Source organism: Crassostrea angulata, chromosome 2, assembly GCF_025612915.1.
Source record: "Crassostrea angulata isolate pt1a10 chromosome 2, ASM2561291v2, whole genome shotgun sequence".
Taxonomy (NCBI): Eukaryota; Metazoa; Mollusca; class Bivalvia; order Ostreida; family Ostreidae; genus Magallana; species Magallana angulata.
In genome coordinates, this window is record NC_069112.1 from 25,488,595 (window position 1) to 25,503,503 (window position 14,909).

A 14,909-nucleotide genomic window follows, 5' to 3' on the forward strand; every position below is an offset into this window, starting at 1 on the left:
AATTTCAAAAGCCAACGCTACCCATGAAAGCAGTTTCTTGGTTTTATATTCTACATATCAAATACAACAGAAATAGAAGATTGATATACAGTATGTGCTATCACGGGACCGATCATATTTCATTGTCTGTTAATTCAAAAACCATAAAAGTATTTTCTTGGTCATATAATCTACATATCACATACAACAGAAAAAGAAGACGGATATGTCTGCTACCACACAAGCAACCACGTTTCACTAGCCATACATCCTAAAACCACCGCATACTGTGGTACCGTAGGTCGATAGGTAATATATCAACACATTACGAGGGGCCTAGTGTCAACAACAAATCTGGGCTTTTCTGCAAAAACACAGATAGCTCTGTGTGAGGTCGAGGTTTTTGGTAAGTATTGACATAAAAACACTTTATCATTACATTTTCAGTTTTAAATCGTTGAAAATATTGATTTAAGAGAAAAAAAACTCAAACAAAGAAACATATTTTATGTTCAATAACTGTGCTCTTTATAATATAGCATCACTTTTTTTTACCTTAATTTGATACATATCTCGGCATTATGTGTTTACTGACAAGTCAATATAAACTAAGTGAGAGGGATGGTAAACAACAACAAAAACATCAGATGTACCTAAACTTTTAAGGTGTAATTTTCATAATCTGTACCGTCTTTTTAGTCATGAAAGCATATAAATTATTCGGATTTTAGATTTGAGTATCTCCGTATGGTGCCCTTCATCTTAAAGAAATCAAGTCTGAAATGGTCAAGACCATCCACCTCTCACCCTTCGTAAGCAAGAGGTCGATAACTTCGTTAAAATATTCTTTGTTTCCAACTGATATTAAAGGTTGTCCCCTTGGCTTCTATGGTGGGGATTGCTCTAAGCCGTGTCCTATCAACTGCCATCACTGTAGTATTCTCACCGGACTGTGTCTTGGGTATTGTACTCACGGCTACGACGGTCGCTATTGTGATCATTTTAAAAGAAGTGAGTTATTGCATTTTCTATTGCTATGGATTCTTTAAAAAGAAGATAATAATTTCATTTTGTTTCCGACGAATCTTATTCATGCATACAATTTCTTTTTTGCTAATTCTCATTTGTTTATATTTTATTATAGAACTTATTTTAATTTTTTTTTCTTACGATGTATTTTTCCTGATTTCTTTTTTAAGCAAGATCTTTTTACTTCTCCAATGTTAATTTTCATTCAATTTCATTGTATTATAAAGTGAATTTTCATCTTTTTTCTAAATTAAATCATCTTGAATGAGATATGTATAATAAAGTTAGCTACATACGTAGACATACGTTTCACACACTTATTCCATGATCTATTGTTTTGTGAAAAGCGTTTTTCTTAGTTTAGTTTTCTTTTAATTTTTTTACAGTCAATATGGCGCTGCATCGTCCGACTTTTCAAATGACATCGATTATCGATAAGCATCAAAGTGATAGACTAGTTGATGGTAAAGTATTAGCTGGTATTATCACTCAAGGAGTATACACCTCAACCAAGGAGAACCAAGTTTTTGCTATGTGGGTAGTGAATTTGCAGAGACCAAGACGAATTGAGCGCATTAGTGTGTTTTCAAGAACGGATAATAAGACATGGGGTAAGGAAGGGGTTCGATATTGCTAATGCTTATGTTGAATGACATATTTCTTAAAATACAATTTTACCACCCCCCTTTCCATTATTTTACTGCTCGACCATGTATACGTATATGAACATTGGGTAAATATTTTCTTGTGTATGTATTATATTATTTTCTTTATTCCTAAATTCTAAAATTTATATCACAGATGCGAATAACGGGTTCACAGAAAGGTTTTTGGGATTTTCCATCATTGTATCTAATACAACTGATCGTCGAGATGGCGTCGTCTGTTTTCAAGATACACACTACACGGCGTCCACCATTCCAGATGAGGTGGAAATATATTGTTCTGTGATTGGTCAGTACGTCTTCTACTATAATGAAAGACTCCCTGGGATACATTATCCACAGGATTACAGTAAATATGCACATGGCGACCTCTGTGAGATTGAAGTTTCAGGTGAGGTATTTCATATTAGAGCATGAAATGCATAAATTTGAAATTGAATAACAATGTTGAAAATCACAACACATTGTGAACTAAAAGCTTGTATATGAACGGATCATAGACTAAAAAATACTTTTTGCCAAAATAATTGCTTTTAAAATACCTGTTTAAAATTGTAGGTTGTCCTATTGTCGAATATGGACATGATGATGCTGAATGCACAATTCCATGCTTTGCCATGTGTTCAACCTGTGAGTTTTTTTTTTATATGTTTTTCTTTGTTTGGCTTTTTTGGTGTGTGTTTTTTTTTTTGGTTGTTATTTTCGTTGTTTCTTTTTTGTTGTTGTTTTTTTGTTTGTTTTTTTTAGGGGGGGGGGGGCATTTAACACATAATTGTGGTCAAGAACAAATGGCTGCTACCTAGTTTCTCTCATGTGAGCGAAATCAGTCTTCCCAATTGAAGTTCACACAGACAGACATACAGAGAGAGATTTACTACTTTTTCGAATCCAAGTTGTTAAATTAAGTTAAACTAACTCTAGGTTATTGATTATAATATAATTGAATATGTTAGATACTATTGTATCTAAATATTTTATCTTTTAGTATTAAGGTTTTAGTTAAACGCTGAAAAAAAAACCCATATAATCAAATACAATATTTTTTTAAAGCGTGTGTGTGGCTAAAAGTACCCAATGCAAAGCTAGTATTTTGGGGTTTTTAGATCTGGAGAACTTGAGCTATAAAAAACGCACATAGCAGTCTTCAACCTATGATAAGTTGTATTCGAGCGATAAGGCTGTCGACGGGATGAAATCCCGCCATTATAGCGACGGTCAGTGTACAATCACAAGTCCAGATCAAAGTATTACGTGGTGGGTGAATCTGCAGAAACAGTACAGGATTAGCTTTATTAACCTGTATTTCCGGACGGATAATTCTACAGCACGTACGTAAGGTGGAATATATGACCACACAAAAAAACGGAATTGCAACACATAAGAAGGATCAATAGTCAAGGAAATTTAAGACAGTACTGTAATACTTTAATTAAACTTTAAAAAGTAGACAATATAATAAAGAATATTTTCGCAGAAGTAACGACATCTGGCTTAAAGTGCAAAATGGCAGTATCAATCGTGGGTATATATAAATGTATATATACTGTATACAATTTTCTTTATGTATTATTTGACAAACAGTTTATAATAATTTGGCATTTAACTTTTATATGTTCTTTGAAGATAATTTTTTTTATTTTAAACATTTAGTTTTCAGGAGTACGTTTGCTCCATATTACCTCGGGTTTGCAGTGTACATTTCGAACACGGCCGACAAAGATGACGGTATATTGTGCTATAAAGACCCTGGGTTTACTAAATATACTTTTCCGGATCACTTGACCATAAAATGTGAACACAGTGGGAAATACGTGATCTACTACAATGAACGTCGGCCTGGGGTCTATTACGGGCCTGATTATCGTCACAAAGCTTTTGGGGATTTGTGTGAAGTGGAGGTTTATGGTATTGCGTATTAGAATCACCCGCCATACTTTTGATAAATAGCTCGTTGCATAAATATATTCCAATAGCGTCGCGTTATAAACAGACAGAACATGTAATAATGACAACTGATAATGTACATCACATACGTAAACAATCACAACTTTCTGAAAGAAAAAAGAAAAAAAAGAAAGAAAAACTTTTGTAGGCCTACTCCTTGAATATTCCACTAATAACAAGTGCACGTGTACTCAATTTAAATCGTGTTTTGTTTTAAACTAAGGATGTCCAAGTCCTGTGGCGGATCTAGCGGAATGTTCAAAACCCTGTACTTCTAATTGTGAGACATGTTATCCCAGCACAGGTTTTTGTACAAAATGTAAACCCGGATTCGAAGGTTCGGCGTGTGAAGTAGGTCAGTACATCAGCGTTCAGTTTTTTTTAACGCAGTATGAGCTCGTAAGATATTTTAATATTTAAAAGTATTCTATTGTCTTTTTTAACTCATTATGAAATTGTATTGTGAATATTTTCCTGTCTTCTTAAGCATGCATACATTTTGCTCAATTTTAGTGTGTGATGCAATGAAAAAAGCCGTGATAACCACTGACGGTTTTTATAATGGTTCTTTCAACGAGATGTTTACTTCAAATGGACAGACATTTCTACCTACGCACAGTAGCTACGCGCGTTTTATTTTGACACTCTCGGGAAAGGCCACAAACATTGCAAAGGTGTCTTTCACTATCCATAAGGCATTTAACGTGATTGTGGCATTTACAAATGGCACACAAAATTTTACAAGACTTGTAAGTATTTTCATGGGATCACTTTAATGTAATATGATATGTGTTAATGTATATCTTTAGAGTGGCTTATGGTATTGACATACAATGTAGTTATGTTTGTAGAAAAATTAACATTCAGAATCACAAAGGAAGAGGAATATTCAAAGTAGATTTTTATAATACGTATTTTCAAAGGCAAATGATTGCAGTTTCGTCAGCCGATTGTAATGAAATCAGACAACACGATACCGTCCTTTTTAAATATGTAACATGTATTGTGCTAGTTTGGTTTGTATATTATTTTTGTAATGTAATTTGATTTGACTATTTTACTTAGGAAAAAAAGTTGTTTCTGCATTTAATTGTCTAGCTGTTCAATCGAATCAAAATCTGATATCAAGTCTATTTTAATCTAAAATCTACTCTAAGATAAAAACCCGTCTGATACCGTTCAACAAATATAGTCATCGAATTTATTATAGTCTATTAAACACGCACTGTTTCATTAAATAATTAGTTTTTTTGGATAAGTAAATTTGACAAAAAGGAAATTTGTTTAAGGTATTGTATCAATACAACAACTCAAAACATAACAATTTTAGGATTTTTCATAGAAGATAATTAATTTGATACCGTTTTAGTTTACTATAAATGATAATGCTACGTGTATGTATTAAAAAAAAACAAAATTATGTTTGTTAGCTTCTCACAACCACTGCCAGTTTTTCAAACGCTAACGCATAAAAATCCGACATGTTAATTCAAGTTTAATTACTTATCGTCAGAAGAAATTTTAAAATTATTTTGTATCAACACATTTGGTTCTCTTTTTTGCATTGCTTGTATCTTCTTTTTATTTCGGGGGGGGGGGGGGGCGGGGGTTGGCGGTCATTTGTTAATGGGGTTGGGGTTTTTTTTGGTCTGTTTTGTTTCGTTTTTTTGTTGTTGTTATTTTTCGTTGTTTTTTTTAAACTGACTAAATATAACTACATAGTTTTAGTTTTCATGTATTAACTAACACAATTATTTCCCATTGTAGTATTATGACCAGTTTACAGAAGAAGAACATTGGAATGTCGAAGTATTAAACGGATTTATGTCTAGAGTTCATCTAGTTCGAATCACAGTCGGCTACACCGTTCCTTTAACAATTTCGAATCTGAGGCTTCCTTTGCGGTCTTGCTTCAAAGATGACGACGAGACGGTAAATAGTTTGTTGAGTAATTTAAACGAACATTTTACTTTCAAGTTGACTTTGTAAAGTGTAAGATATCGAAGACTGTTTAGCACAGATTTGGTTTGTCCATGTACTTATAAATAAGTTAAAACTAGCTTTACAAAATTTGATATTAAATAAGAACACAAGATATATAAACTTTTACCTTTCTAGGAAAAAAAATATTGAGAGAGAGAGAGAGAAAGTGAGAGATAAGATAACTAGAAAACATTTTTCTGTGGTTATATGTTACTTCTCTTTTTTAGACACAGCGCAGGCAAGGAATGTTCAAATTTGTGCGGGAAATACACTGAAGAGATATGTTTTCTTGTAAGAATAAAACAAAAACAAAAAATTTTTAAAAAAATGTTTTTTTTAATATAAAAGTTTACATTGACGATGCTTCTTTTTAATTTAGTTACGGTTAAAATAAGACGTTGTTGTTAACATTAACAACGTAATATTCTCAGGTATTTTCATTACAATGCATGTTCATAACATCACACAGTTAGATAGAGATTCTATTCTGACTCTGTTAAGAGAAAATGAATGCCAAGCGGAAATGTAAATTGAGGTAACTAGTAATATTATCAATACTTTTAAAATGAGTTTCAAAGAACACATAACACAAATCAGACGACCAAATCGATTTTGACAATGGCGTTTGTTTATGATCAACTCTCAGGGAAAAGCTACTCTTTATAATCGCTTATACATAATTACGTTATTTACAGATCAATGTCAACTGTATGTGACAATTCACAATTTGTCAGAAAAAACTCTTGCTCTGCAAGGGATGTATAAAGCCTGTTGCACAAGAAGTGTGTACGCTCAAATTATCTACGAAGTATATAAAAGAAAATACATTACATTAATAAACCAAGACAATGAATCGAATGAATTAATGTAAACAATGATTGTCTTTGAACGGAGATGTATTATAAATTGTGCATAATAATAGTTTTTTAAAGAGTATAAAAATTAGAAAAAAAGTATTATTTAAATTAAAGTGATGTTACACATTCTTAGAAAAAATCACATTACGTAAATATACTTGTACTTTACGGGATGCATTTGTCAAAAAAATATTTGTCACCTTACTTAATACCTTAAAGATAAAATTCGCCTGGATAGATAGGTAATAAACGAAATGCACTCTTGAGGTCAGGTTTGGCCAACAAAGCACCCTGCCCAAGTAACTGGATCATCAGCACAGTTTCATCTACATGTATGTTACTATATTGAACCCTGCAAATATATTGATCAATAAAATAATTAACCGAGTTAAAATCGGGGTAGGATAGGTAATGAATTAGACGAAAAACCCCGTCCTTCTTAGGCACAACGCCAACAGGTGAAAATCTGAACGTGGGGAAAGGAATTTCGTCAAAAAGATACCCCAAGCTAACCTCCTTATCAAACTTTTGCTGTACTATTTGACGACCATCCCTGGCTGATTTAAGTTTTTTTTGCTTCATAAGAAATTCTTGGTCCGGCATACTGTAATGGAAAACCACATTTAAAATCTTTTATCAATTGGAGTTCGTCATTCTGAAAGGGGTATGAATCATACTCAATACATAGCTGATTATAAAAATCCCAGACTATACAGGGGATAAACTTGGTTTTGCCTTTGGCATTGGCTTGATGATTGGGTCCTCCGCAATGTTCACATATGTGTCTAAACCTGCAGGGGATTCATGAGCAGGACCCCCTATTAAAGGCAAGGCAGTTGCCGATGGACCTTGGTAGCTTACTGGTATTTTAACATGGTTTGAATTCTGCCCCAGCCCCGTAAGAGCTGGATACTGGGCTGGGGTTCGTATCCCTGGGGCATTGCAAAAAGGTCACTAGGCCCAATATTACCTCCCAACGTGTCTCCGTCAGATGAATGTATAGGTGACTGTTTTAATTGCCCAGGTGAAATTAGCATGACCCACAACTCGACATCTACCCCCCCCCCCCCCGATAATGTCGGATGGCTTTCCATTTTTATCTAGATTGCTCATCATATTTGGACCACGCCAGATGACTCTGCCTACCAGCTGCCAATCGGATGTTATGCATGTATTCAAGCATATTTTGGGCTTAACCTGGGAATTTTTCAAGTTAAATGGACATGAAAATTGTGAATGCAGTTATCAAGGTGTTTATGTTGTTGATAGACTTAAGGTGTTGTTTTTCGATGACAAGTGGATTATTTTTAATCACGAGTTCCTCGGTAATGTTAGGGTCCGTCCGTAAGTCACGGGCCTGTTTTAACAATAATACTAAGTCAATGTAGGCCCCAGCCCATATGTTTTCGCGGATGGCTATGGGCACGTGACTTTCTATAGGGTCACATATGCTCATATCAGCGGCAGGCCGACTAACCTGCACCTGTTCCCCAGTAATGAGACCCCAAATACACTGATTCTCCACGACAGAGCCTACACCCGACTGATTAAATACACAATATTTTGAACAGACAACACATTAGGACTAAAATTAATAGTTGAACCTGTGAATGCGGTGCCCACGCTTTGCTGCAGACTTTGGTCCATTGGTAACTGACCCTGAGGGCGAGACTGTCTACTGCTTTAGCGATCCGAAGACGGCTGTGAAATGACCTGTGATGCTGAATGTAGATGACTCAGGATGACGTTGAGCATCTCCCTTCCGTGTTTGATGCAGGAGGGCATTGTACATCACTGGTCTCGCTCGTAGCCGATGTAAATGTAACCTCGATAATCCTTTGGCTCGGCGTTCTAATTCGTTTCGCCGGGTTCCCCGTACCTTTTGGTTGCCTTTCTCTAAAATGTTCATTTATTTTTTTTTGTGACCCATGTCACATGCCGTTTTTTGGAAATATAGGGCCGCAAACAGAAATGATAATTTTTATGAAATTTTTGCTAAAATTTGACATGTTAATTGATAATTTGAAGAAATTAAAGAAATATTTATAGTTTGAACAATTCTTTAGTTATGATTTTAATACAGTATGTGTTTAAACACCTTAGTGATTATAAAAGTAAAATCTAAGTCAAAGTTTAAAAATTATTGCTTTATTTGTGACTTCAAATGTCAGTACATAATGAACACAATAACAGATGTTACAAAATTTTGGAGTAATCTGAATATAATGCAAAAAACCAAACAAATTATAGTTGTCATCTTTCTAAAACTTTGCATACAAATAGACATTCATATCATGTCTCATTTTAAAGTAAAACAAGTAGGGGGTCACATCTCAAAAAATTGAGATATAGCATAAAATAAGCCTATTTTAGGCCAAAATTGGAGTTGGTTTTTTTTTCTTAATTTCTATGAAATATAAACTAAATATTCCAAAATATATCGAAATACCGTTTAAATCTGTTTTTAGAACATCATGAATATATCGTATTACACAAACTATCCAGAGGTTTGGTCTGCGCTGAAAGTAAGGAAGCTAAAGTAACAGTACTCTAAAACTAGTGAGTTATGAAAATTGTTCATTTCCTTCTCGTAAACATTCCGCCACCAAATATAGTTCCTTACTTAACTATGTAAAAATGTAATTTTTTAAAATCAATTTTATTCTACAAATTTATTTGGCATTGTAAACTATAAATATACCACTAGAATTAATATGTCATGCAGAACATTCAGACTAGAGGTGACCTAAAATGGCTTCACAAAACCTCAGAAGCGAACCGCTTTAACGAAACGTTTCAAGCTGCCCGTCTGCCTTGTAATTGTCGTCTGATAAATCAGTATCTATTAGATGCTTAGTCGTATGATACAATATGTAAATGCAAAGATCATAGTTTCAAAGACGTTTGAATTGAACAACGAGCAGAGTTGTCGCGCTTTAACAGGAATTAAAAGCATTTATCACAATATGGTAATAAATGCAATTATTTACAATTTGGTTAGTTTGATACACAGTATCCGGTAATTTTTTCGACGATCTAATTTTGTCTTATTTCGCTATCACTTTCACATCGTAAAATACCAAATATTAAGCAAATACTACATCAGGTATTGATTAGTATTAGAAACGTTACTCTGGTACATTATGCATTATGCATCTTATCATATCTTGTCTAATCTCGCAGCACCCATACGAGGGTCAATCAAAAAATACGAAGACTTTTGTCATAGCTATGTTACTTAACGTCATATCATTACTAAATTTGGTAGACATAATTAAGCAATAGTTTCAAACAATTTGCAAGAAAAAAAAGTTAATAAATTCCTTTATTTCTAAGAATTATTTAGAATCTAATCCTGTAAAAATGAGGTCACGGCGCACGGTCAAAATGTGTGTTATGTCTACAATAAACCATATAATGTCGAAAGTAATATCTCTAAAAATTCGGCTTAAAACCAAATAATATTGAAACCTTAAATTAAGTTTTGTCTTGGTATTCTATGTTCCAAATAGTGACGGGATATTTTGTTTTGTCGAACAGATATTAGTAACTAAAGACAGATAGTCCTCTTTAGAATTGACTAAAAACATCGACGTCGCCGGACGTCACGGCGCAACGAGAGGTACAAACAAAATGGATTTAACGCAGGAAAAAAGCCGACACAAGCTGTGAAAATGCTCAGTAGTGCAAAAAATAAGTCAACAATTATTTACAAGTTTGTGTTTAACTGTAATAAATTTTGTGGGGGTGGTGGTTATTGTATTTTGAATATAAAACAGTCCGAAAGAGAGTAGAACATCTATAAATATTTAGTCAAAAAATAAGTAATGTCAACCGCCGTTAATTGTTATCCTTACTGTAAACTAAGAGATACAGGGTTAGAAATTGAAAACTATGAAGAACTAACTTATGATTCTCGAAACAATGTGTGCAAATTAGATGTTAAGTGGTTCAGTGTAATTTTAAATTGTAAGGAGAAAGGTACAAGAGACTAAGCGTGATATAAAGATGGGGTTTATCTATAAACTGTGCGTGTTTAATCTTGACGTCATGTTTTGAACGTTACCATGCGCCGTGGCAACAAAACATGTTGTTTTTAAAAAGGGGTAACAAAAATACGGTTTCATCAAATGGACTAAAACTTCGCATATCAATAACATAAGTGTTGGTGCACAGATTAATCTGTTAAGTTTGGCTATCATGAAAAATATATGATAGACAGCCACACTGTCTTCGTATTTTTTGATTGACCCTCGTATTACGTATGTATTAAACAAAATTTGAACAAAAAATAGCATTTTCGTAAACATGTAAAAACAAAGAATGTCTGAAAACCAAAACTTCAGATATGTTTCGAACTAACGTGTTTATGATGTAGTAGTTTTGTTTTATAGTAAATAAATAAATCAAACATTTCATAAGGACTGCGGTAATGCAAACATTTTCTCTAACTAAAAGACATTACATAGCTAATCAAAGTACTGAAGAACTGACGGGAGTTGATTTTGTCGATGTTTATTTATTTTAAAATCAATAATATATTTTTTGCATGACAAGTACACGTATTAGTAGTTTCTAATTTGAATTACGCATATTTTTATAATATGAATTTTTGAACTTTTTCGACTAGAATGTCGAAAAACCTCCATATGAATCATGTTAAATAATATTTAAAGATAAAATTAATTCAATCAAAGTATGTATCAGTGGTAGAAATATTTCTCGAAAATTGTATGGATCCAAGCAATATTAAACTATAGTCTCGTTCAACCAAACGCTCGGCTGACACCGTAAATCTCCGACAAGGGTTAACGGAGACAGCCGAGCGTAGAGTTGAACGAGACTTTATTGAACTCTGGCGTAGGAATACATACAACTACAAAACATATTTAAATGGTTCGTACCATTTAAAATCTGACTATTTTTAAGGTATTTGTAAATAAGTTTCCTTGAAAAACAATGCTTTAGCATACATTACATCGAATTCATCAATTATTTTCAAGAACTAAGTCTTGTCAGGAGCAATGATTTGTGCTGAGGTCCAAACACTGTTTCACTTTCGGTTTGTCCGTGTGACTGAATAGGAGAGTTGATTAAAAATCAACTCCCAAAAAAAGTAATGTCAACCGCCGTTAATTGTTATCCTTACTGTAAACTAAGAGATACAGGGTTAGAAATTGAAAACTATGAAGAACTAACTTATGATTCTCGAAACAATGTGTGCAAATTAGATGTTAAGTGGTTCAGTGTAATTTTAAATTGTAAGGAGAAAGGTACAAGAGACTAAGCGTGATATAAAGATGGGGTTTATCTATAAACTGTGCGTGTTTAATCTTGACGTCATGTTTTGAACGTTACCATGCGCCGTGGCAACAAAACATGTTGTTTTTAAAAAGGGGTAACAAAAATACGGTTTCATCAAATGGACTAAAACTTCGCATATCAATAACATAAGTGTTGGTGCACAGATTAATCTGTTAAGTTTGGCTATCATGAAAAATATATGATAGACAGCCACACTGTCTTCGTATTTTTTGATTGACCCTCGTATTACGTATGTATTAAACAAAATTTGAACAAAAAATAGCATTTTCGTAAACATGTAAAAACAAAGAATGTCTGAAAACCAAAACTTCAGATATGTTTCGAACTAACGTGTTTATGATGTAGTAGTTTTGTTTTATAGTAAATAAATAAATCAAACATTTCATAAGGACTGCGGTAATGCAAACATTTTCTCTAACTAAAAGACATTACATAGCTAATCAAAGTACTGAAGAACTGACGGGAGTTGATTTTGTCGATGTTTATTTATTTTAAAATCAATAATATATTTTTTGCATGACAAGTACACGTATTAGTAGTTTCTAATTTGAATTACGCATATTTTTATAATAAGAATTTTTGAACTTTTTCGACTAGAATGTCGAAAAACCTCCATATGAATCATGTTAAATAATATTTAAAGATAAAATTAATTCAATCAAAGTATGTATCAGTGGTAGAAATATTTCTCGAAAATTGTATGGATCCAAGCAATATTAAACTATAGTCTCGTTCAACCAAACGCTCGGCTGACACCGTAAATCTCCGACAAGGGTTAACGGAGACAGCCGAGCGTAGAGTTGAACGAGACTTTATTGAACTCTGGCGTAGGAATACATACAACTACAAAACATATTTAAATGGTTCGTACCATTTAAAATCTGACTATTTTTAAGGTATTTGTAAATAAGTTTCCTTGAAAAACAATGCTTTAGCATACATTACATCGAATTCATCAATTATTTTCAAGAACTAAGTCTTGTCAGGAGCAATGATTTGTGCTGAGGTCCAAACACTGTTTCACTTTCGGTTTGTCCGTGTGACTGAATAGGAGAGTTGATTAAAAATCAACTCCCAAAAATGATAAGTATCAATACTATTTACATACAATATTTTACATAAAAGTAATTTTAACAAATAAACTTTTGCACAAGCTTGATTTTTATGTATTTTGTTTTAAAAATATTCCGTGTAACAAGCACAGACAAAGTTTTTAAAAATGAATTCGATTAACAATCGATTACATATGGAAATTTCGCGTATTCGATTATTCATCGATAACGGCTTTTTTTTGTCCTGTAATTGATTGTAGTCAGTTTCTTTATAACAATTGATCGATAAATATTCAAATGTTTCAATTTGTTTTCCTTTCAAATTTGAATGATTCCTGTTTTGATCATATTGTATAAACTTTTCAAATAATATAGATTTCGTTTATGAATTATATCATCTGCAGCACATAACATATAGTGGATTTTTTCAAACAATATGCGCATCACAATATACTTATTAGAAGAGTAATCGAAAGTATTCGAAAAATTAATAATAATTTTACTGAAGTTTTAGTTTCATTCTGTTAGATAACATATTACTGTCGATCACGTGAAAATTATTAAAATTGATAACTATTACTCGATTACGGCTACCCCATGCCTGGCGTGTATAATTTGAAATAAATAGATAAATCGATTACGGAACAGTTCAGTCGGTATATCAAACTACAAAACAACATATTAAGATGTTAGAGCGTTTGTATTGATTGTTACAAAAACCTAAGTGTAAATGCAAAATATTAAAGAATACATGTAAATGTATATTTCAGACCTGTTTGCGCAATACATTTTTCTAATACAGTGTTTGAATTTGAATTCCATAAAACAATTATTTTACTAGAACTGTGTGTAGAGACTATCGAATTCAAAACCATATATATATATATATATATATATATATATATATATATATATATATATATATATATATATATATATATATATATATATATATATATATACAATTTATGTTTTAAGTTAGAAAAAAAACTAACCTTAAATCATAGTCGGACCTTAAATAGAATTTGACATTGTACAACAAAAATTGTGTTGTACTACATTTTGATTTTATAATGAAAATAAAACGCCATTGTGCCATATTAGACAACCATAACAAAAATAGATTAGGTGCCTACTGTTTCAAATGTAAAAAAAAGTTTTTAGAACCAGTCTTGCTTTATGAAAAAAGGTCATCTGAAGACACTCATTTTGACAAAAACTCCTATTTCTGAAAGATTAAAGCACATCTGCACAAGGCAAACTATTTTATATTCTAAGAAAAAGATTTTTATCATTTAAAGAAGGTTCAATGAAATTATTGTTTGTGTAAGCATACAAGTCACTTATAAATAACTGATTGTATATTACACAGGATGATTTGTCGTAAATGGTAAGCTATGTTTTTGTAGTTATGTTTGTAAAAATGAAATGCTACTTAGCTACACTTCCGACTTCATAATTTTTTTTTAACCTTTTTGCAATTAATCATGACACCTTCAACCATTGAAAACACAAGCTGGTTATTGAATTCAATCTCAAAGGATGTCTAACACTATTTTATTTTCTCTATTTAAAAAAAGCCATTTATAGTCACACATGAAAAATAAACCTTTGTGGTTTAAATTAATTTATGTACACCTTATCGCACACCAACACAGCACCACTAATAAAATCTTTTAAAATAATTGAATTTGAATATAATTTAGTTAATTGTATAGTTTTTAATATAAAAGCAGCTGTATGAAAAACCAAAAACAGTATATTTAAGATGTCTTAAAGCAAAAAAAATTATTAACAAAATAAACTACTTATATGTAAACACACTATATATATATATATATATATATATATATATATATATATATATATATATATATATATATATATATATATATATATATATATATATACCGGACTCCTGAAGATTATAATGAAACCGGTAGAGTTTTGAATCGGATTTCTGTTATTTTTTATTATTTAATACTTGTGTGGATTAACTTTACTCATTTTGGATTATATTTTTATAAATATATATATATATATATATCTATCTATCTATCTATCTATCTATCTAT

The 14,909-nt window shown here is 32.0% G+C and overlaps 1 pseudogene; it reads left to right on the forward strand.

Annotated features, from left to right (window-relative positions):
• Positions 1–1,426: 1,426 nt before the first annotated feature.
• LOC128171767 (uncharacterized) lies at positions 1,427–5,875 on the forward strand (annotated as a pseudogene).
• The last annotated feature ends 9,034 nt before the right edge of the window (positions 5,876–14,909 follow it).